This window comes from Mytilus californianus, unplaced genomic scaffold (genome assembly GCF_021869535.1).
Source record: "Mytilus californianus isolate M0D057914Y unplaced genomic scaffold, xbMytCali1.0.p SCAF_7, whole genome shotgun sequence".
NCBI lineage: Eukaryota > Metazoa > Mollusca > Bivalvia > Mytilida > Mytilidae > Mytilus > Mytilus californianus.
The window spans coordinates 101,818,244-101,845,123 of NW_026262723.1; the positions used below are offsets into that span (position 1 = coordinate 101,818,244).

General features: G+C 33.8%; 1 long non-coding RNA gene across 1 annotated transcript; it reads left to right on the forward strand.

Annotated features, from left to right (window-relative positions):
• Positions 1 to 23,793: 23,793 nt before the first annotated feature.
• Positions 23,794 to 26,880, forward strand: LOC127708210 (uncharacterized). Its single transcript, XR_007985188.1, has 2 exons — positions 23,794 to 24,014; positions 26,698 to 26,880. It is a non-coding gene; the product is annotated as an uncharacterized LOC127708210 (long non-coding RNA).

The following is a 26,880-nucleotide window of genomic DNA, read 5'->3' on the forward strand; positions in this document are numbered from 1 at the left end:
GATGAATAATTACTTGCATACATTCGTTGCATGTGTTATGAAGTGTCATTTCAAAGTTCTGCGATTTGACCAAAGTTTGTTTGTATGGCAGTATGGCAAAGAAGACTTTTTTGTCATTTATTATAAAACGATATTTGTGTTTTCAGAATTATGAATATGAATTAGACAACGGTATATATTGCCAGAAAACTAGGTTGGATGTTAATATGACTAAACAATGTGTCCAAGGTATGAATTGAATCTTGCTTAGGCCTAAACAAGTATAGGGGATATGACTTTTTGATTAAAATTACCAACGCAAATACAAAAATTAAAAAAAAAGTGTGAAAAATCAAATATATGATTACTTGATTTATGAATCAGAATAAAAATGTGACGGAAGCCATGAAGGGACAAACTTCAATTCTATTCATTTCTGTTATCACGACTTATATGTTCGTTATATATATAAAAATGTCAATTTAGTACCTAGATTTTTGTGTTTGTTATCTCGATTCATGTCATTTTATGGCTTCCATACAAAATAACGGACACAATGAGCTACCACACTAAATCTAGAGCATGCATAAAAAGAGTATACATAGACGATGAATAAAATATGCATGTCTAGGTAATAAATCAATCCAGTATGTACAGACCACAACTAAATGTACATTGGTCGGGTTATTGGCTCTTTGACACATTCCCCGTTTCCGTCCTCAATTTCTCATTTATTCCAAACAATTTTATGATAAAGATCGACTACATCGACTACCAACACAAGGTCGACTACATCGTCTCATTAAACAAAACATTGGAATTGTAGATAAAAATTCATTGTTTTAGGTAATGAAATACCTTACTTTGTGAAGAAACACACTAATTTCCACAGCAAATACACTGAATATGATATTAGCAAAATGCTGGTCTTTTTTATCGACAACATATTTGTTGAGTTAAGTGGATAGATATTTCATCAGACAGTCGGTATTCCAATTGATACTAATTGTCCACCACCACTGGCCGACTTTTTTTATACTCGTATTAACCTTCTTAAAGACAGCATCTTGCAAAGTTCTTTAATTTCACTTTCAGACATGTTGATAGTGTTCTGCCACTCTATAACCCACATATCAATGAGTGCTAAAATCTCATATATCCTAATGAAATTGACATCAAGGATACTACCGAAAGTAAAGGGTCTGCTTCATACCTGGATCTTTTTTCTCAAAATTGACACAGATGAACCACTTTAAAACTAGAATCTATGACAAACGTGATGATTTAAACTATCCAATTGTAAACTTCCATTTTTCAGAAGTAACATACCCTCTGCTCCATCGTGTGAGGTTTTCATATCGCAGCTATTACTTTACGCTGGTGCATGTTCACACAATATAAATTCATTAACCGAGGTGTGCCCCTTAAACAGAAACTGCTCAAACACACTTTTACGGTCATCTTCATGAATTGCTTAGCCGATGCGATGTGTCGGTGTCTCAACTCACTCGACATGTTTCCGCTGTCTTAGATATTTTAAAACCAATATTCTTGTCTGATCTATAATTTTACATATTGTTTCCTATTCCCGATGTTGACATTTTGACTGAGTGAATCCGCATGGTATGTGATGCATGCATAGCAGGAGACACTTACCCCTTTTGAAGTCAATGCGATTGGGTCATTTCTTTGTTTGTAATTTTGATTTGTCTCTTCTTGTTCGATTCACGAGTTTTGAATACCGGTGAACTACCTCGTTGAATTTGGCCATGGAAAACAGTGTATGTAAAAACGATACATAAATGTATACGTATAAGGCTAGACAACGAATAAACCTTAAATACAGAGTATCACTAGATTTTAATACTAAAAATATGGTATGTCTACACAACAAAGAAACTTTAAATACAGAGTATCACTTAATTGGAAAACACACAAATATGGTATGCCTAGACAACGAATACACTTTAAATACTAGTTATGAGTATCACTAAATTGGAATACTAATAAAAATGGAATGTCTAGACAACGGATATAAAATATAAACATAATGCAAGGTAAAATAAGATTCGATTAGTAAACTAGAAATCTCTGCATTTTTTAATCTTTGACAAGTGTCAAAGTTATAGACAAAAATACTTGTAAATATAAGTCATAATATTTAAAAAATGACGAATGAGAGTTTCAGATATCAGGAACCACTGTGTGACATGTTGTCGATTTTTTTTCTTTTCATTTACTTTTCATATTGAAGATGGAGATAATTTGTTGTATAGTGGTGTAGTCGGAGAACACATTATAACTGACACATACAATATAACTCTTGATAAGAGTGTCCCAAACATTAGAGCATCAATAGAGAGAGGTATGTATTGGTATTGCTTACAATCTTTTACGATTAAAGTAGATTACAGTAGATTAAAGTAAAAAAAAAGAACAAAATGCGTGTACATTTGATCTACATCGGTTCCTAAACAGAACATACTTAGGTGTGTGACTTCTAGATCTTTACAAGTATATGTGGGCTTCATCAATTCATATATGGTTTTGTGTTGCATAGGTCTTTACTTTTATGTTGACGGATACTTGGCTTTGTATCGCAAAGTACACTTTGGCTTCATTAATTCAGACTTTGTTTTGTGACGCTTAGCTCTTCACTAGTACATGTTGACTTCGTCAATTCATACTTGGTTTTGTGTCGCCTAGCTCTTCACAAGTACATACTGATTTCATCAATTCATACTTAGTTTTGTGTCACAAAGCTCTTCACTAGTATATGTGGGCTCCATTAATTCATTCATGGTTTTGTGTTGCATAGCTGTCCACTAGTACACATTGACTTTATCAACTAATTCATGGTTTTGTGTCGCATAGCTCTTCACTAGTGCATGTTTACTTCATCAATTCATACTTGTTTTGTGTATTGAAGGACTTCACTAGTACAATTTGGCTTCATCAATTCCAACTTTGTATTGTGTTGCAGTGCTCTTCCCTAGTATATGTTGACTTCGTCAATTTATACTTGATTTTGTGTCGCGTAGCTCTTCACTAGTATATGATGATTTCATTAGTTTCTTATTTACCAAAAATCAGTTTAGAATTTATTTGGTCAAATTTTGGTGTGGGTTTGTTTATCAATAAATTTAATCCCGACTAGTTCCTTGTTAACCAGTCAACATGTACACTTGAACAACACCAATATTATAAAAATCTTTTCAGAAATTGTATATTTTAATGGTTCATATCAGTCCTGATATAGACTTTGTTTAACCTGTTGACATTAATATATTCATGTCAGATTTTTTTGTTTTAGGTAGCTGTGTTCCTGTGCATTTATACTTCACTCATAAAGTAGTTGTGACAAATGTGGATGTTTATAATTTGACAACGGGTATAAAAGACACAAAGATATTTGACATACCTCCTCAATGTAAACATGCTAGTCCAAAACACAGAATGACGATGGTAAGAAATAAAATCTTGAAATGTGTGAATGATTAATAATTTCATGAGAGCAACTAGTAAACAAATCAAGTTGACTTTATAGACCTGTATGTTTATATGTAGTGTTTTGTGGTCTTGTCTTCTCCCACCTCATTTTTATATGTTGTTGGATATAAACCTTATAAGCATATAGTGAATTTTCAAAAAGAAAGCCATAATAGATCTATACTCAAAAGCTCTAACACTCTATGTTTTTTTTCTTTTGAATTGTATAAAAGTGAAAGATAAACGATCGTCCCTTGTAGAGCTATGAGTATTTTTCTATACCCGCAAGTTAATTAAACGCTTGTCATACGCTCTTAGTGCTTGACTTTACCTGGGTCGAGTTAAAACTTGTCCTACGCAAATTATGTTTGTCTATAATCTGAGTCGTTTAAGAACTTGCCCTTCGGTATGAATGCTCGTCTATACCGGGCTCGATTGAAAACAAGTCCTAAGCTGTAGGTTCTTGTGTGTAACTTGTCGATTTTTAGCTTACCATATGATGTGGATGGTTAGCAGAGTGTAAGGCTTGTAACATGCTGTAAGGCCTTAAATATAATCTGGCCAATTAAGAGCTTGTTATATTACGCTGTGTGTGCTTGTCGAAACCCGTATTAATTTAGAGCTTTTCATACGCGGTATGGGCTTGTTTACAACCGGGTCTATTTAGAGCTCGTCTTACAAAGTGAGTGATTATCTACCGTCTATGACCATACGATGAGCACTGATTGCCTTTCTTTTGTTAACTTGTTCTATTAGGAAATCGTTTCATTCACGTTAAACCATCTTTTTTGTCTAATAAATAAATGTTGCAATTATTGAGGAAGGACACAAACAGAAAAAAATTAGATCCAGCTCCCCACTCCTTAGCATTAACAACTTATAAACGATATCCCAGTCGTCTCTAGTAAAAAATTTAATCCAGGTGAACATGAATAGCAGTAAAAGACAGGATTGTGGTTACGACAATTGGAACATATCCGTCGTCTGTGAACCAGATATACTATAACGGTCAACCAACTTGAAATGACGTCCGTTTAATTTTCGAAGGGATGATTTCAACTTCATCACTTGAAACTCTTGGTTTGAAAGCTTCCTTGTAAGCAGTAACTCTCTACAAAAGAAATCATGATATGAAATACAAGCTTGGGAATATCGTATCAACTGGTAGATATATAGTCAACATGCATGCGCTGCTGGAATGTTGCTACATAGAAATGAAAATTTCACAGTTGAGTAGCTAAAATCATCTCTGTCAGAAAGTTTTGTTCTCAAACGACCCCTATTGTCAATTTTTAAATGTGAGTCAAGATATGAGACAGACTTAACTGTATCTGTTGTTGTTTTTTTTTATTCTAATTTAAATGGGATACATGCGTTCATATAGTCACCAAACTTTGAATTATTTAGTGAGAAGACAGCATCTACATAGTGGAAAGTGATTTCATAGGATAATTCTAGCTTATTTTCAGTCTTCCGAAGAAGATCCTGTATGAAGTCTGCTTCATATAAATAAAGGAACAAATAGGCAGGGAGAGGTGCACAGTTGGTTCCCATTGGAATGCCGATAACTGTTTTTAGAAAAAGATGTCCTCCAAACTTCATGAATATGTTTTTATCTCTGTTATCGACGATTAAATCTTAAAGATTTAACGGTCTCGAGAGAGGATATTCCTATCACAATCGATGCGTCTATATAACGATGTGGTTGACTTTAATTTGAAAAAAAAAAATCTTGTTAGTAATTGAATGATAAAGTACAGATATTTTGGGTTTTATACTTTTTAATAAAGATTTAAGGTTGTGTAAAATATACATCATATATCTCATTTCAGGAAGACGGTATGCATGTTTTCAAATTGAACATACGAGAAACACTTCAGCAGGTTTTGTTTGGAGGGAGAAAGGGATGAAAAGATCAGGTAGCTTCAACTGGACAAAAAACTCGTGTAAAATGATTTGGACAACTAATTCATTTGAACTATAAAAATCAATCAAACCATATAAATGAACTTCATTTTGCATGAATGTTGACTTCATCACATAGATTGAGTTTTTTATTTGCTAGGCCAAAGATGTGACTTCAAATGCTATGGACACCCTGTGTATCTTTTTTTAAACATAAGTATCGGTCATTTTGAGTCTCTAAAAAAAAGAAAATTACAACTGAAATTTATCCGAGAGTTGGAGGTTTAGCTAGCTATATAACCAGGTTTAACCCACCGTTTTCGTCGGAAAATGTCTGTACCAAATCAGCAAAATGGAAGTTGTTTTTCACTTGTTCCGTTGATTAATAACTTTTAATTTTTTAAGTTTTGATAGACTTTCCCGTTTTGAATTTGCCATGGAGTTCGGTATTTTTGATATACTATTTATCTTGACAGAGAAACCTTACAGAAGTCAGAGGAGAAATTGACAATTTTTGGACACACATACACACTTTTGTTGTTTGCTTTACGTCTTATAATCGACCAAAGTCCGTTTTCAGAGACAAAGAAGCTGTTAAATGTCTATCATCTCTTCACGAAAAATATGTTGTTGTTCCTGCGGGTACCAGGATTATAATTTAATACGCCAGACGCGCGTTTCGACTACATAAGACTCATCAGTGACGCTCAGATCAAAATAGTTATAAAGCCAAACAAGTACAAAGTTGAAGAGCATTGAGGACCCAAAATTCCAAAAAGTTGTGCCAAATACGGCTAAGGTTATCTATTCCTGGGATAAGAAAATCCTAGTTTTCCGAAAAATTCAAAGTTTTGTAACAGGAAATTTATAAAAATGACCATATAATTGATATTCATGTCAACACCGAAGTGCTGACTATTGGGATGGTGATACCCTCGTGGACGAAACGTCCACCAGCAGCGGCATCGACCCAGTGGTGTTAATAGTTATCAAAGGTACCAGGATTATAATTTAATACGCCAGACGCGCGTTTCGTCTGCATAAGACTCATCAGTGACGCTCAGATCAAAATAGTTATAAAGCCAAACAAGTACAAAGTTGAAGAGCACTGAGGACCCAAAATTCCAAAAAGTTGTGCCAAATACGGCTAAGGTTATCTATTCCTGGAATAAGAAAATCCTTAGCTTCAAATACTATTGTCTTTGTATGGAAATCGTACTACTGCGAGTGTCTTGTAAAAGAATTAGGAATAAATGAGCACTGTCTGAAGTCAGGAGCCTGTTATTCAGTGGTTGTCGTTGTATATGTGTTACATATTTGTTATTCGTTCATTTTTTGTACATAAATTAGGCCGTTAGTTTTCTCGTTTGAATAGTTTTACATTGTTATTTCGTTCGTGACCTTTTATAGCTAACTGTGCGGTATGGGCTTTGCTCATTGTTGAAGGCTGTACTGTGACCTATAGTTGATAATTTCTGTGTCATTTGGTCTCTTGTGGAGAGTTGTCTCATTATCAATCATACCACATCTTCTTTTTTATACTCAGGTAATCCCACATACAAAAACATATCATATGACAAAAATGATATTTTGGTGAATCAGAAGTCCTTCGTGGCTTCAATGAACGTTACATTGAACAGCAAATCTGAGGACTTACCTTGTTTGTATTGGATACCTAAGCTTCACAAAAGTCCGTACAATCAACTGTACATTGCCGCCAAACTGCATGTTCTACAAAGGAATTGTACATTAGATTGACAAATATTCTGTCCGCAGTGTAAGACGGTCTTCAGAAATACTGTGGAACTGTTTACTCGCGAACTGGTATTAACCATATGTGAATTTTAAAAAATCTTTAAAGGGGCACTAGCAACGAGATATAAAAAATTTATAAAATATGATTTTTTTTTTGTTCAATCATTAATGAAAGTGGAATAATGAAATAATAATTCGCTTTTAGCAGCCAGTATTGTCTAATTTTGTCAAAATAAGCAAATACATATTGATGATGAATTATTCACTTACAAGTGAATAATTCGACCTCATTGAATCCGTATTCATGTGAACCTTAATTTAACCCCTTAGATAGAGTTGGATAACGCATGAATTGTGTGCATGTTTGATTATTTAAAGTAAAAGAATGTCAACATTGAAAGTAAACAAAGGTAATTCATTTAATTAACTGATTCGATTCTCAAAAAAATCATTCTTATACAGGTAAAAATGATGATTAACATATATTTTTAATCTATAAATGAAATTAAACAGACATAGAAGAATCCAATTGCACGAGTTGTTCTATCTATTTATATCTTTATTTATGTTTATATCCCTTATATGGTCATCGGTGGTTTTCGTGAGGTCAACTCGACAGTTAATTAGATGGTGTCTAGACTAACTTACACACAAAACGAAGCTACAGATTATCGACCCTATGCCCTGTAAATTGTTTATTTTAGATTTTTATAACTTGAATGTTTTACATTGTTTTATAACAAATATGAGAAGTTGAGTCAAATCGGTGAACATGAATTTGACAGCTAGTGCCCCTTGAAAGAATTTCTGGATAAGTTTAAATCTTGATCTTTCTCTGAAATTAATTCTATCAAAACTTTTGATTTTTCAACCCTGTATACCACCATTTCCCATGTGAAATTGAAAAATCGTCTAAATGCAATTATCCACAATGCTTTTCAATAAAAAAATGGTAGCATACGCTAAAAATTTATTACTTTAGGATACCATACGGCATATTTTGTTAATAGCGAACAAAAAGGTAAAACATGCTACACAGAGTTACAAGTGATCAGTATGCTGGAGTTTCTTATTGACAACATATTTGTTGAATTTGGAGGTAGACTTTTTCAATTGTCGGTATTCCTATGGGAACGAACAGTGCGCCACTCCTTGCCGACCTCTTCTTATTTTCATATGAGTCGGAGTTCCTTCAGACACTTGTCAAGACCAAGAAGATCAAAGAAGCCAGATCATTTAATTTCACATTCAGATATATTGATGATGTTCTTTCCGTTAACAATTCAAACTATTCTGATTGGGTTCCATTAATATATCCTCCAGAAATAGAAATCAAAGAAACAACAGACACGGCTTCCTCCGCCTCATTTTTGTCTCGCCTTGACGGAGTCAAAAAGCGAGACATAGGTATGATGTTTCCGGTGTCGGCGGCAGCGGCGTCAACATTGTATTAGTTTTTTATTAGGTCCAGTTTATGGTGAACCACTAGTGATAGGTCAATAATATTTAGTATGCTTTTGTATAAGCATTGGCACATCTCAGTACCATGGAGATTATTTGGCCCGCCCCCTCAGTCATGAAACATTTGAAACTTTTGCTTAGTTTTTATGTATTAGTTTGTGATTAGGTCAATTTAAGGGGAACCGTTAGTGGTAGGTCAATGATAATTGGTGTGCAGTTGTATAAGCATTAGCACATCTCATTTCCATGGAAAATATTTGGTTCTTACCCCTCAGTTATGAACTGTTGACTTTGAAACTTTTACTTATTAACATGTATTAGTTTGTGATTAGGTCAGTTTAAGTTGAACCACTAATGTTAAGTCAAAGATATTTGGTATACAAGTTTCATTTCAATGGAGATTATATTACCCCACTCTGTCATTATTGTTAATTGATTTTGAAACTTTGACAAGTTAATGTTTTGTGTTAAGGTTTGTTTAAAGGGAACGACTTATGAAAACTCAATGGTATTTGGTATGCAGTTATATTAGCATTGTCACAACTCATTTCCATGGAGATGGTTTAGCCCTGTACCTTCAGTCATGGTTCATTGACTTTGAATATTTGCATAACTTACATGTTAAAGTATTGCTATTTTGATTTCAACATTTGCATTATCAAAATAACAAATATGCGAGACATATCTCTGTGTTAACAGTTTATTAGACTTATACATCGAATTTGCCATAAGCGGTAATCTAAATACCAGAAGCTATGACAAACGAGACGATTTTAATTTTAAAATTATCAATTTCCCAACCTTAGAAGCAATATACCAACTTCACCTGTATTTGGAATATACATTTCCCAACTCATTCGGTATTCAAGATCTTGCAGCTGCTACCCAGACTTTAAAGAACGACACCAGTGTCTGAGCAGAAAGTTGATGAACCAGGGTTATGTTAAAGAACGTCTCGTCCTTTTTTCTAAAAAAGTTTATCGGAAGATACCAAGACCTTGTTGATAAATATTCCGTATTAACTTCACAAATAATACATGATGGTCTTGAAGTATAGATTCTAGGTACTGACGTTGTTTATTATCTTAATTACGTGTTATAGTGTTCTTCATTTTTAGATTATTAACCATTTTTGGTAATGTCATTTTGGCGTGGCTCGGTACTTATGCATCTCGCCAATGTGTTGTGCTGTGGTCATTTTTTGTATTCTTGTCTTTCATTTTTGCTTACGTGCTATGTCTATATGCCATTTTGTATTTTTTAGTTGACATATTTGTTTGTTTTTAAAATGATTAAGATTATAACACAATGTTGACTGCTGTACCCATTTTTGACATGTTTACCTACTATGTCTGTTTGTTTTGTTCACACATTGTTGTCAATATAATGGAATTTTATGCGACTGTCATACAAGTGAGAGGTTTAGCTAGCTATACAACCAGGTTTAATCCACCATTTTCTACATAAGAAAATGCCTGTACCAAGTAAGGAATATGACAGTTGTTTTCCTTTCGTTTAATGTGTTGGAGCTTTTGATTTTGACATTTTATAAGGGACTTTCCGATTAGAATTTTCCTTGGAGTTCGGTGTTTTTGTTATTTTACTTTTTGTTAATATTGCATGCATATTCATGGATTGAACAAATCAACAATAAGTCCAGTGGGAAATTTGACTTCTTTTGTTAAAAGCGGGTATGTTGGATAGTGACTAGAATTTACATTGTTACATGCTACCTTCAGATCCTCAGAGTTGTTGGAAGAGTTTTATAACGTGAAGAGAAAAACTAGAGGCTCTCAAGAGCCTGTGTCGCTTACCTGATTCTACGTTTTGGAAGTCATGTAAAAATAGTTTAAGGTCATAATAGATACTCTAATAATGATTGAGGTCAAATTTGGTTTAATATTGGCCCCGTAATGTAATAAAAATTCCCGGAGGCCATGTTGAACAGTAAATCGACAACAAAGTATCAACACTTAGTCAGCACCTCGTTAGAAACATTCATGCAATGTTTGGTTTCATTCTATTAAGTGGCTCTCTAGAAGAAGACATTTGTATATATTTCCAATATGGTCCTTTGTTCAACGAAGTCTCCCGCTGGCGGCCATCTCGGATGATGGATCGGCTACAAAGTAACAACACTTGGTCAGCACCTCATAAGGTACATTCATGCCATGTTTGGTTTCATTCCATTCAGTGGTTCTTTAAAAGAAGACATTCGTATGTATTGTCCATAGGGTCCTATGTTAAACTAAGTCCCCCGCTGGTGGCCATCTTGAATGCTGGATCGGCTTCAAAGTAACAAAACTTGGTCATCACCTCATAAGGAACATTCATGCCATGTTTGGTTTCATTCCATTCAGTGGTTCTCTAAAAGAGGACATTTGTATGTGTTGTCCATAGGGTCCTATGTTAAACGAAGTCCACCGCTTGGGGCCATCTTAGATTATGGATCGGCTTCAAAGTAACACCACTTTGTTAGCACCTCATAAGGAACATTCATGCCATGTTTGATTTGATTCCATTCAGTGGTTCTCTAAAAGAAGACATTTGTATGTATTGTCCATAGGGACCTATGTTAAACGAAGTCCACCGCTTGGGGCCATCTTGGATAATGGATCGGCTTCAAAGTAACAACACTTGGTCAGCACCTCATAAGAAACATCATGCCATATTTGATTTGATTCCATCCAGTGGTTCTCTAAAAACGACATTTGTATGTATTGTATATAGGGACCTATGTTAAACGAAGTCCACCGCTTGGGGCCATCTTGGATAATGGATCGGCTTCAAAGTAACAACACTTGGTCAGCACCTAATAAGGAACAGTCATGCCATGTTTGGTTTTATTCCAATTAGTGGTTCTCTAGAAGAGGTGCAAAATGTAAAAAATTAACGACGACGGTCGTCGACGGACGCCAAATGATGAGAAAAGTTCACTTGGCCCTTCTGGCCAGGTGAGCTAATAACATGAGGCATCAGATTTAATATTCCAATAATGTCTGAACATTGCTGCGAATTCATAGATCCAACACAGAAAGAATGTCTCTTTTTAGCATGTGTTTTACAGTCGAAAGGCGGAAGTCCCTTTAACTATCATTCTACACTGCAGTCAACCCTTGTGGTACTTTCATTTGAAACTGCCTTTACCAAGTCATGACTATGATAGTTAATAGCCAATTAGTGATGATCGTTTGAAGAGATTTGCATCTATGGACATTGACATCGATGATAGACCTTGAAGTTAAGTACATTAGTTATCTACAACCAACAATGAGTGTTGATTTAAGAACGGTAAATCTAGGTTAGTTTTATTAAATCTGTGATAAAAATGCACCTTACCGCACATTGTGCTAGTAAAAATGCTAAACCATCAACGCACTCTACGCCTCAATATTTTCGTAAAAACCATGGCCCGCTATAATATAAGGCAATACGATCTCTATTTTAAGTGAATAAGTTTTTTTCTAGAAAAAATAAAGAATACAAAAAAAACTAGTTATTTTGTTATTTCTAACTATTAACTGGTGTCAATTATCCTGTTTTCTTATTTATTCTGTTTGTAACAGTCAGCTTGGTAACCTCCACAGTAACTGGCCCTGAAATAGGAGGTTATACTTTATAACTTACATTGAAGTGTTATAATTTATCAGGCAATAAATTCAGATTTTGGAAATGTAACCAGAAAAAAAAACAAGATAGTACAGCGATTCATATTATCATACAAAAGCCTTGATAAGGTATCAATTTGATGACAGAATAAAAAAACGCAATTAAATTTTCAATCCAAATCCAAATTACAAATTATCTTCTGGAATTGTTATTCATCTTGAAATTTTAAGATAATGACACTTTTCCTGCCCTTTTTAGAACAATAGAAAAGATGAAATATTTATTTCTTACTTCTGGCTAACACTGAAGTAAACAAGTCAGACATGATAATTTCAATGGTTAGTAAGATTTTGCAAGTTTCTATTTGCCGAGAAGCTAAAGTCAACTGTGAGTGCAGGATTTGTACATGTCAGGAATCACTTCTGAATCAAAGAAAAATAGATATCAGCTACGTCTCCTAAATTATTCCTCAATGGGTTTAACAAAATCTTGAAATGTTTCATTTGATAAATGTTCTGATAACTGATATAAAATTTTATCCAGGAAATCCTGGATAATCATAGGTCTGTTCTCTGTTCCTTTGGAAATTCAACCAAAGATCACTTAATTGGATACCTAAACTACATAAGTGTCCTTACAAACAACGGTATATTGCTGGGTCTTCCAAGTGCTCCACGAAACCTCTTTCTAAATTATTAACATCCATTAATCAGCAATCAAAGCCGGGCTCCAAAGTTGTTATGAAACTGCCTTTTCTAGAGGTGGCATGAATCAGATGTGGATACTAGAAAATTACAAAAATCTTTTAGAGTACATACAATCTAAGACTCTCTCATCTTGCAATAGTATTAAAACATTTGACTTTTCTACACTTTACACAAGTATTCCCCATTCCAAACTAAAAGACAAATTGAAAGAGTTAGTATTACTAAGTTTCATTAAAAAGAATGGCGAACGTAGTTACAAGTATCTTGTCTTGGGAATGGATAAATCCTACTTTGTAAAGAATCACTCTGATTCAAACAAAAAATTCTCTGAAACTGACATTATCAAGATGCTTGATTTCTTGATTGACAACATATTTGTTACGTTTGGAGGACGTGTTTTTCAACAGACTGTCGGAATTCCAATAGGAACTAATTGTGCCCTCTTCTTGCTGACTTGTTTCTTTATTATTATGAGGCTGACTTCGTACAGGAACTTCTTAGCAAGAAAGATAAGAAGTTAGCAATATCCTTTAACTTTATGTTCCGCTATATAGATGATGTTCTCTCACTAAATAACACAAAATTTCGTGACTATGTTGAACGAATCAATCCCATCAAACTAGAGATAAAGGATACTACAGATACAGTTAAGTCTGCCTCATATCTTGACTTACATCTAGAAATTGACAATGAGGGTCGGTTGAAAACAAAACTTTACGACAAGAGAGATGATTTCAGCTTCCCAATTGTGTGAACTTTCCATTTCTATGTAGCAAGATTCCAGCAGCGCATACGGAGTATATATCTCCCATTTGATACGATATTCCCGGGTTTGTATTTCCTATCATGATTTCCTTGATAGATGATTGCTGCTCACAAGGAAGCTATTAAACCAAGAGTTCCAAATGGTAAAGTTGAATTCATCCCTTCGTAAATTTTACGGACGCCATCACGAGTTGGTTGACCGTTATGGAATAACCGTTTCACAGATGATATCGGATATGTTCCTTATGTCGTAACTACAATATCTTTCCCTTTTCACGAATGTGACCTACCGAATTACCGGATTTGTAATATTATAACATAAGCACCACGACGGGTGCCACATGTGGAGCAGGATCTGCTTACCCTTCCGGAGCACACGAGATCACCCCCAGTTTTTGGTGGGGTTCGTGTTGCTTAGTCTTTATTTTTCTATGTTGTGTTATCTGTACTATTATTTGTCTGTTTGTCTTTTTATTTTTGGCCATGGCGTTGTCAGTTTGTTTTCGATCTATGAGTTTGACTGTCCCTCTGGCATCTTTCGTGCCTCTTTTATAATGTAACACGTGTAATATTTAGCATTATATGGGAGACAAAATCTTTATTAAGGTTTCATATAGAAAGACATATCAAATATGTAGGAGAAACTATTATACTTCAGTCATGTCACTCTAAAGAATTATCAGAATGACATGACAATGATGCATTGTGAATCTTTGGTGATGTGTTATGCAAGAACCATTGCTGGTGGAGTTTTTATTCCCCGAGGGTATTACCAGCCTAGTAGTCAGCACTTCTGTGTTGATATGAACCATCGTTGATATGGTCATAGTTATAAATTAACTGTTTACAAAACTTTGAATTTTTGAAATACAAAGGCTTTTCTACCTCAGGAATAGATTACCTTAGCTGTATTTGGCAAAACTTCTAGGAATTTTGGTCCTCAATACTCTTCAACTTCGTACTTTATTTGGCCTTTTTAACTTTTTTTTATTCGAGCGTCACTGATGAGTCTTTTGTAGACTGGCGCAAATACAAAATTTCAATCCTGGTATCTATGATGAGTTTATTCATAGTACTATTTGGATAATGAAGGTTTTTAAGTGAATTAGCTTTAGAAAAGACCGCTAAAACATGCCTTAAAAAAATACGTACGTAAGCTAAACTGCTACACTTCGGTATAGCACAGTAAAGACAATATATTGCAATAATTAGTAAAAACAACAAAAGGATCTAAGGAGCTCACCTCTGGTCGCACACTATGCATAAACTGACTGTTTTCCGGTTCTGAAACGAACCTGCTATTTTCCATTTGAAAGGGCACCTGGTAATTGTCTTAACACAATACACTGATCAAATCCAATTGCATTCCAACCTGAAATGAAAACAGAAAAACAGTAGAAGCTCTTTGAAACTCAAATAACAAAAACGAAGGGATAAATGCATTATATGTAACCAATTTGGTCCATGGAACTAGCACCATTGTATTGCTTATAACCAATATGTAGCTAGTAGTAGCATGAAAGAAATACAAGAATATCAATTGTCAGAATTAAGACCCTGATCGACACAGCTAAATATTGAGACGTTACATACAGATCATATCACTTGTACCAAGACAGGACCAGAGCTATTGAATAAGTCACAATTGACGTTGAAAGATAGACAACTTAGGTAAATATAATTCTATGTCATTTGGTTTCTGGCAGAGAGTTGTCTCATTGGGAACCATACCAAATCTTCTTATTTTTATATTTGCAAAAATCATCACTCTTAATCAAACATAAAATTCTCTGAAAAAGTAAAATCACAAAAATACTGAACTCCGAGGAAAATTCAAAACGGAAAGTCCCTAATCAAATGGCAAAATCAAAAGCACAAACACATCAAACGAATAGACATCAACTGTCATAGTCCTGACTTGGTACAGGCATTTTCTTATGTCGAAAATGGTGGATTGAACCTGGTTTTGTAGCGCTAAACCTCTCACTTGTACGACAGTCGCAAAATATTACATTATATTGACAACGATGCGTGAACAAAATGTCACAAATAGGGGTACAACAACAACACGAACACCACCAAAAACTGGGGGTGATAGCACCTGAAATGGTAAGCAGACCCTGCTCCACATGTAGCACCCGTCATGTTGCTCATGTTATTACAAGGCCGGTAAATAGTCTAATTCGGTAGGTCACATTCGTGAAAAGGAAACGGGATTGTAGTTACGACATAAGGAACATATCCGATATCATCCATATAACGGATATTCCATAACGGTCAACCAACTCGTGATGGCGTTCGTAAAATTTACGAAGTGATGATTTCAACTTCACCATTTGGAACTCTTGATATTAAAATGGAAAGGTCACAATTAAGAAGCCGGAATCATCTTTTTTGTCGCAAAGTTTTGTTTTCAACTTACCCTCATAGTCAATTTCTAGATAAAGTCCTAATCAAATGGCAAAATCAAAAGCTCAAACACATCAAACGAATGGATAACAACTGTCATAAATCTGACTTGGTACAGACATTTTCTTATGTAGAAATTGATACTATCAAGATGCTTGATTTCTAGGTTGACAACGTATTTATTACGTTTGGAGGCTGTGTTTTTTAACGAAAAATCTGCATTTCAATTGGAACCAACTGTGCTCCTCTTCTTGCCGCCTTGTTTCCATATTTATTTGACACTGACTTCATACATGAGCTTTCTCGAAAAGAAGCTAGCATTATCCTTTAACTTCACGATCTGCTATATAAATGATGTCCTCGCACTAAATAATTCAAAATTTAATAATAATGTTGCACGCATCTATCCCCAGAACTTGGAATAAAGTATAAAGTATACAAAAGACACAGTTAAGTCTCATATCTTGACTTACATCTAGAAATTGACAATGGGTCTTGGCTAAGAACAAACCTTTATAACCAAAGAGATAATTTAAGCTGCCCAGATGTGAACATTACATTTCTATGTAGGAACATTTCAGTAGCATCCGCATATGGAGTATATATCTCCCATTTGATATGATATTCCAGAGCTTACATATTCTTGATATCGGGTTGCTACTTACAAGGAAGTTATTGAACTAAGAGTTCCAATTGGTGAGGTAAAACTCAACTCTTTGTAAATGTTACGGACGCAATCACGAGTTTGTTGACCGTTATGAAATGTGTTTCATATATGACGAAGGATATGTTCCAATTGTCGTAACAACTATCCCGTCCTCTTTTTCTCGAATGTGACATCACGAATAAGACTTATCACCGGGTTTGTACTTACATGAGCAACACGACGGGTGCCACATGTAGACCAGGATTTGCTTAGCCTTATGGAGCACATTATATCAGTACTGGTGTGATCGTTTGTCCACGCTAATTTTTTTTAAATTTATTTGCGATATTGCCGACATAACTTTTGGCATAAATTTCATAAAATATGTATGAGATATTGATGACATTAACCTTTCAAATACAATTTATTTAACGAAAATGAGAAAAAGCTGTGACAGGCAGTGGTCTCTGATTGTTTTTACATATATACCTTAATGTTATATACTTCTAAAAGAAAGTTTTGCAACACTTCCATTATGATTAATGGGGGGTCAAAATTTCAGGACTCCTTATCAATATCCTTGTACAAAATGCTCACAATGATCTGAAATTAACAGCATTCCTGTTTTTAGGATGTGGAATAAATCAAAGATGAAAGCAATCGTAGTCATTTAAAATATCTAATCCATTACTTTATAAAAGATGGAAGAGAGATACCAGTGGGACAGTCAAACTAATAGATCTAAAACAAACTGACAAAGCCATGGCCAAAAATAAAAAGACACACAGACAAGTAATAGTACAGATGACACAACATAGAAAACTAAAGACTAAGCAACACGAATCCCACCAAAAACTGTGGGTGATCTCAGATGCTTAGGAAGGGTAAGCAGATCCTGCTCCACATGTGGCATATAACTATTTCAGATTTTATTATTGTTAAATCTTAAATGAGTTCTTATATAAGACTATTCTCAAGCTTTTTTTAGTTATATAATTTTATTTGAAATTTCCATTTGTTAGAGATACATAAAGTACCGGTACCTTATCCCGGCCTCGTTAACGTTAGTATAAAGCATTTCAGAGATAAGGTTAGTACTTGTTAGAACACAATATACAGTTCGGTTAATAAATAATATGCAACATATTAAAAAGAGAGTAATATGATATATTGTAAATTTAAGTTTAAGAAGATAATTTTTTTTTCTGCAACCAAGTTGTGCACAGCACGGAAGATTATAACATCAGTTTTTCTTGGAAAATCAATCAGCAGATACAAAATTGAATCATGAGGTTTACACTACTTTGTCAATGCGATTGCTCTGTCTAGATACATCAAAACAAGTGTTAAGATAGTCATTTTAGGTCGTGTTTAAGAAATCAGTGATTTAAGGCTGTAGTCTATATAGATATAGCCCGATTTAGCATAGACGGGGATCATAAACTAGCTAATCGTGTCTGAGTTAAAGGTCTAAGTATTGATCCAGAATTCGCAAAATTTGGCAATTGAAATGAGATAAAAGAGAGGCGAAAGATACTAAAGGATTATTCCGACTCTCTAGGCGAAAACAAATTGACAAATCCATGGCAAAAAAACGAAACAAAACGACCAAAAATAAACACAACAGTAAACAAAACACATCAAAGATAACGTAAGGTAGAGCAACACGATAACCAGTAAACATAGTTTGTCTCTCAGTGATTAGTGCGAATGTAATCCAGGTTATCTTCATGATGATATGATATTGATATGTTATAAGTATATATTGTTATCGTGTCATTCTTTAAACCAGCCAATATGAATAAACCGCGATCGACAGTGGTGCTTATACTGGCTATAATTTTAAGAATTGGGAATGGATTGGAATCGGATTCTGTGTGTTGTACTCCGGATCAATGGGAAGGACGCCTGTATATAGACGATGCACAGATTTTTTACTACATACATATAAATGGTTCTGCGGACGTTGCCTACGATTTCACTAACTCTAGAGCCTTTATAAATGCAACTGTTGTCCAAATAAGCCTCGTATTGAAACCAAAATTACAACGACATTCCGTACTATATATCGAAGACTACAAAAATGTAGGTATCGTATACATGACACAAATGTAGGTATCGTATACATGTATTTAAACATTCTTTTGTTATCCATATCAAAAGAAGATGATATATTTTCAAAAATAACAGTCGTCTCTGAACTATCAATAAAATAGTTAATTTCTCCGGTAATTTACAAAATAATAACGCAGCCACAGTGTGGATCATCTAATCGATCATAGATACCAGGATTACAACGATTTCGCATATATCGCTATGCTTAACAGTAGCTATACGATCTTCAACAGCAAAATTGTGTTTTTTTTAAAGAATATTCGTTGTTTTGATTGTAAAGCAGTGTAAATCCGTGTTAAATACTAAAAGGAAAGTCGTTGAAGCATTTGTTGTACAGTATTGAAAGGCATAAGGTTCCCTCTTGATTTCGTCGAACCCTTTACACAATTCAAAGGTTCGTCCAAAGATTTTGTTCCTTTTTGTATTTTCGTGTCGTTAATTTTGTTTGGTGTGATTTGATTTTTGTATTCTTAATTATTTTTTTTTTGTCTTTTTGGCAAATAATCTTCTACTACATAATAAAAAAAAATATATAAAATCTGACCCCCCGATATCTAAATTAATTGAAATACCCATTCAAAAGAACATCTTTATCAGTTTATCGTACGGCTTTAGCATATTGTACAAAAATGCTTAGATTTACATTAGAGGAGAAAACAATTATATAATACGAAGTTTTTATTTTAAATCTAAATACTAAGTACTTTTGAATCCTTTTCACCGTATCGTCACTACTTTGATCAATTCAGATGAGAGTACGAACCTTTGATTTTCGGTTTGGGTGGGGGATAGTAATTTGGAAATAACTATCCTCGCTTAGTTAAAACGAAAAAAAAACTCCCCCCAGACAGAATGAAATAAATTTTCTATCTAGCAATATACAGGAATTTAAATTTTCGTCTGCTTATCAAATATGAAACAAAAAATAACTTTACAGTTATGAAACCTTTACATTATGAATGCGGCTGTTTAAAAAAATGAGGTATCATAAAAAGCCGTCAGTTTCAGATAAAAAAAATGAAAACAACACGTTATAAATTTCATGCGTCCGAATCGCTTTTCTGGGTTCATGTATTCAATGCTTTTAGAATGTCGAATATGAAGTAGACGACGGGAAGACTTGTCACAAAGCATGGATGGATTTTAATATGACTAAACAGTGTGTCCAAGGTATGAATAGTATTAATTCAAGGAGACATCAAATTATGATAGTACACAAAAAGGACAACTGAAATTGACAATACAATAGACACCCCTTAGGATGAAAAAAACTTGTTTCAAAAATATTATGTGGTGAGGTTAAACCAGTTTTATGTCCACACCCTAAACCCCGCTCTTTTTCCCTTTTTGCATATATAAACCTAATCCGAGATTGCTCTGACGTCTAGCGACCACAGTACGCTAATATAGGTCGTCAGACGTCAGAGCAATAACAGACTATTTAGAAAATATGGCGTAAAAGCCAGACAGAAAACTGTGTCAAAATGTTTTATTTCTACAAGAAGCTAGTTAAGGTAGCCACAGTGGTTGAAGGAATATTGACACGAAAGAAGAAAGAAAGAAAACAAACAAACAAACAAACAAACAAAAAATGACTATATTTACAACAGTACTGTATCCAGAGTATTAGTATATTGATATTGAAACAGACCTAGTTTAGAACCCAAGATTTTAACATAAACCACGTAGAATAATTTTTATTACCGAAGCAAACCACGGTTGCATGCATTTACTAATTCGTAGCTTTATGACTACTTACAAAATATCTGTAACAGTCAAATTACAATTCTATGTTGCCGTTTAAATGGTATATTAACATAGAAAATATATATTTAGCCTTGACAATTAATAGGTCAGCTTACCCCAAGTGATAAATTTGACGTCATGCCATTTACCTTGTCCAAAATTTAAGTAACTCAAATGTCATTGCGATATTGTATATTTAGAGTAAAAAACAACCCTATATTTTGACCCATACGTAAACTTGAAAAGTTTTTATATCTTCAATTATTCCTTCAAAATATGTCAATATTTAATTATTTTGTGTGTCATTTAGGCCTTTGAATTGGATTTTTTATTACATGGTAGTTCATTTGTGATACAAAACTGATGGATAATTGTGTAGTTGAAAATGATTCAAAAGAGAGCTGAAATTCTTTTTCTATCTTAAGGGTCATCATAACATATGAACAATAATGCCTTTATTTGCAACTAAAAATTTATTCTACAGTACACATAAACCTGTGCAGATGGAAAAGTTTCAATGCATCCACTAGACACATAAATGTAAAATGCATTTAATTTTACCAGAAAGGTAACATTTTTTCCATGTACTGATTGGGACACAGAACGTTTAATTGCGATTTTTACCTGTAGCACTAGAGGACATTTGCGCTTTAAACTTTGATATATCTGTATATATTGACAGGACAATTGCGCTGTTTGCATATACACATGTACTACTTTAATGACATTCCTCTTATGTTTCATTCTATTGCCTGGAAAGTTCAAGGAGAACTATCATCATTCTTCATCTAAGCTTATTAAAATTGGCGGAGATCAAAAAGTGATCTTTAAGCCAACGGATGTTTTTATATATTTGTACATTTTGGCTTTCAATTTTTTGGGTTTAAGCATTCCTTTAAATCTAGGAAAGCGCTTTAAACACACGAAATTCAAAAACATTCAATACCATTGGTTATTATTTGTGATTTATTTTTTTGTATTCGATAAAGTAATGTCGTTTTCTTCTGACACAAAAATGGTTGCGAAAGATTCAGTCAGAAAGACACTCTACGGAATAAAAATTGTTCATGTGAAGTAGGAAAATGGTTAGATCAATTTCTTCCAGCCCGGAAAATGAGGAGGAAAACATAAAACGCCTTCATTAAAATGTTATTTTGTTAAATGCACATGTCCTGTAGAAAATGTGCAAATGTTCTAAAAATTGAAGTGTAAATCAAAAAAGCCCAAATGTCTATAACAAAATGCTCAAATATCCTATGAAAAAGCGCCGATTGATTGATAGAGCCAATAGAAAAGATATCTATACAGCAGTAGGTGATTTAAAGGGTGTAACTGAGTAGACATTGTATCAAATATAACTCAAATGTTTGTTTATTTTACCATCATCTGCAGTACGTGATGAATCAAAATGCCCATCAAAATCACAAAAAGATTATTTTTTTCTAAAAGAGAAAACGCATTCAATTTCAACAAATTTATATTCTAGACGATCCGGTACATATTGGATTTGCTGGTTGGTCCTTTTTATAGACTTCTATATAAATCTAACGCAATCATAAGTTTGAACGTTGTTTTCAATTCAGACTTGCGGAATCAAATTTTTGTTCTTCCATCGCCGGGATTCGAACTCATGCTATGGGGATATCGAGACAACACAGCCTGCACTGTATTCAGCGCTCTTGACCACTCGGTCACCTAGACTGAACATATATATATATACATTATATATTGGATGCTAGGCATTAAAACTTTTCCAGCTAGCCTGCACTGGTTTGTCGGTATTTCGAGAAATGTTCGAAGGGTAAATACAACCATTTTTGTCCATTTGTTATGAAGACTTTTTTTTTTACATAAAAAATAAAAAGCAATTAGTCAAACTATCTTAAGATACCTGTGTATTCTCATTATACAATTAATGCCAATAAACCTTGCACTTTTACTCAGCCAGTTTCGTCATGAAATAACAATGTTGTGTCCTATATTTTGACAAGATAAAAAGCATGAGGCCAAATTAAACAATTCTTGTTGTAAATGAATGCAATAAACGTACATTTCAATTTCAAGGCTAAATATCTATTTTTTCAGGCTAATATACCAATTTAAACGGCAACATAGAATTGTAATTTGACTGGTACAATTATTTGGCAAATAGCCATAAAAACGGATCTTGAACAAACAATGTATCACTGAAATTTTACCATAGCAATTTACTCAACACGGTATCGTATACATGATGTTCTTGGCCTGGTTGCACGGAGACAAAACTGGTTTATTTTATGATAATGTCTATGGGGTTGGCAAGGAAAAGTCGGTATCAAATTTGTTTACTCACTCCTGCTACAGTCCTAATCACACCACATCCTTGAAACTTCACCGAAAGATTGCGTTCATATTGAAGTTTTGCACCTGATATAATGGAATAGTTTTAATAATTTTTCCCACTATTTAGACTTGTTAACTTAGTATTTGTTCTTCGAGTATCATCAACTCTTCGAAGTTTAAAAATAGAAGTACTTTTTTTCTCAGCAAAATTGATAAAAGGAGTTCTAGTTTAGTGTGAAAGGATTCACATAGATTATACACATGTGAATATTGTGCATCAGCTATTAGCTATTATGGAATTGATGGATGATTTTATCATTATTTTTTCAGACATTCGGAACTTAAGATGATATTTAAACTCATCTCCTTGAAACTTTACGAAAAAAGATTTTAAACCTTTTTTTATTTTTTTCATATTATGTAAACACCCAAACAAGAACTCTTCAGTGGACGTTAAGCGAACAACAATAAATCATTCATGAACTCGACTTCAAATTAAGGGGAAAATAATCTGTAAACTGAGGTACACAATTAATTATATAGGCAACAGCAGTTCAGCGCCGATGTTAAAACATTATAAATAAATTAATAGGACAACAAATCCTGAGAGAATCACATGATTTCAAAAGGAACGAAACATTGTGCATCGACAGAATAAGCGTCTTCTGATGTACATCCTTGATAAATATATGTAAGGATGCGTTTGCTTCTGTTAATCCATTTGTTAGCTGAACGATAAAATTTACCTTTGATAAACTTTATCAAGATTTTACCCATAAAACAACATAACTGAATCAAGGTGTTTGTTTGCCACACATTGCTTTTTGATATTTATAGGGGAAGCAAAGCTGTTACAGAGTGGACTTGTTGGAGACGGGACTATTATCGACACATATAATACGACTTTAGGTGATTCATACCAGAACATACGGGCAACAATAGAGAGAGGTAGCTGTCTACCTGTGCATTTAGTTTACATAGATTCAGATTATGGCTCTGTAACAGGTGTTGATGTTTATGGTATTACGCCGGGTATTAAAGACACAAAGATTTTTGACATACCGCCTCAATGTAAAAAAGTTAGTCCCATATACAGAAAGAATCAGGTATGTCAAATTCTTACATAAACAAAGAATTTTCTGTATAAAGGATATTCCTTACACTACTACTGCCAACATTGTATTACTTTTTTGGAGAGATATTTAGTATACCATTTTTACTTTTTTCAGCTTAACGTTAGAGAAAAGGAAATCATATTTCCAACAGGTTCGTTTCATTTGAGTGTGTAACTCGAAAAGCAAAAAAAGGCATCCATATCGAGAGTAATTCCTGTAAAGTTTTGATAGATTTTACCCATTAGTTTCTGAGTTTCTCACCCTTCCGAAGCACCTGAGATAACCCCTAGTTTTTGGTGGGGTTTGTGTTGGTCAGTCTTGTGTTTTTCTATGTTTTTTGTTCTGTTGTTTGATTGTCTTTTTCTTTTTTAGCCTCGGCTTTATCAGTTTATTTTCGACTTATGAGTTTGAATGGTATCCTTCACCTGTCTTCTTTTTTTTCATCTTCTTCTTCTGAGAAATAATTGAATAGTGCCATCCCCTCATGTAAACCAATTTGAAAAGCTGTTAGTGATTCAAATTCAGTAAACTATTTAAGTTTTACACATTTATGTGATATCAACCATGAAATTTTTGAAAAATCTAGTAAAAATGTAAGAGAAAGACGATGAACTATATCTAGGATAAAACGATGAACTATATCTAAACTATAAGCAATACAGATATTAACATTTGGATTCACCTGTATAGTCCCAAGACAAATATAGATAAAATTGAGAATGGAAATGGGGAATGTGTCAAAGAGACAACCAAACCAAAGAGCAGAAAACAGCCCAAGGCCACCAATGGATCCTCAACACAGTGAGAAAATCCCGCACCCAGAGGCGGCCGTCAACTAGCCCCTAAATAAAAATGGGTACTAGTTAAGTGAAAATGGACGTCTCACTTTCCCCGAAACATATTATAGAACTAAAATAAAAAAAAACATACTAACAAATGCCAAAGGCACCTGACAAAAATGCGGCGGGGTTAAACATGTTTTGTGAGATCTCAACCCTCCCTTTACCTCTAGCCAATGAAGAATAAACAAACACACAGTAAAACTCAAAGAAGCCAGAGTTCAATGTCAGAATAGGTAACAGAAGAAACTAAGCAAAATGACATTGATACATAAATTAACAAAGGACTACTAGCAGTTACTGACATGCCAGCGCAAGACCTCAATTAAATTGATTGAAAGATTATATCTTCATCATATGAAAATCAAGCACAATCCCTCCGGTTAGGGGCTTAGTATCATACCATCATAAAATATATGACAAGAACATAACCCGTATCATGCCAACAACTGGTTTTAGAATAAATGTGTTTATTTCCGATGCAAAGACCCTAGGAGTGTACAATACTTATTCCAAAATATGCCATCCTTAATGACCTGACAACAGTATCGTTACTATATCCCTTCTGAATAAGTCTGTTTAAAGGTTTTGTTAGCTTTTGAGGTGAATGACGACATTTTTGTGCTTTGTATAGAATATCACCATAAAAGATTGGATGTGAAATACCTGAACGTATAAGATGTCTGCATGTTGATTTTTATTTACGAATGATGTCCGTGTACCGACGATAAAATTTAGTAAATGTTTTGACTAGTTTGTGATATCGAAAACCCTGGTGTAATAATTTTTCAGTGGTACAGAGTCTCAGATTTCTTTCGTTAAAATCAAATACATTGTTACATACACGAGCGAATCGAACAAATTGAGATATATAAACACCATAAGATGGTGACAAGGGAACGTCACCATCTAAAAATGGATAATTAACAATAGGAAATGAAAAATCATTTCTTTTATCGTATATTTTAGTATTATGCTTCCCGTTAAAGATATAGATATCAAGATCCAGGAATGGGCAGTGTTCATTGTCAGTATTTGCTTTATTTAAAGTCAGATAAGCAGGATAAATCTCTTTAGTGTTCATACTGAAGTCGTCATTATTGAGAGCAAATATATCATTCAAATATCTAAAAGTGTTATAATTTTTTTTATAGTATATATAGACAACTCTCATTTAGTTAATGTGTAATAAGAACCTATATATGAGTTTCAAATACATAAAAATAATCTTTATATGATTCCTTTCAATATATATCTGGTTGGAACAGGATGTTAAATTCAATGTCCCATGCTGAAGGAGAACTATGCTTTCAGCAGCTTATCAGCTATTTCAATAATATTTCAGAGAAGCAATTTGCATGCAAGTAGCATATTTTCTCAATACCTGAAATGATTGACACGCCCGTATTTTCCAGTGGCAGTCAAGATTTTCAAACTATCCTCCTTGTTCACACACGTGCAGTACATGACTGATTTATAGTTTATGAAATTATTGGCATCTTCAAAATGAATAATTTGTTTTTGACCAGGATGTTTATAAAAAAAAATAAATGCCGCTTTTCTTTTACAAGAAAGACGAAAGATACCAAAGGGATAAACAAACTCATAAGTCGACATAGAACTGACAATGCCATGGAAAAAACAAAAAACGACCAAAAGACAAACAACAGTATACAAAATACAACTTAGAAAACTAAAGACTTAGCAACAGGAACAACACTAAACCTGGGGTGGTCTCATGTGCTCTGGAAGGGTAAGCAAGCCATGCTCTACATGTGGAACCCGTTGTGTTGCTCATTATGTGATAATTACATTAAATATTGGATTTTTTTCAGGACGATAAGAATGATCTGAAATCAAGAATACGGAAGATAGTTAAGAAATTTATGTCTGGCAGAAGAAATCCTTGACATTTTCATTTGACAAATTATGTTTTATAATTGTACTATGTACATATATCATTTTAAATTATATACAAATCAATTACCATGTTTATCCATTAAATCGAAATGCAAGAA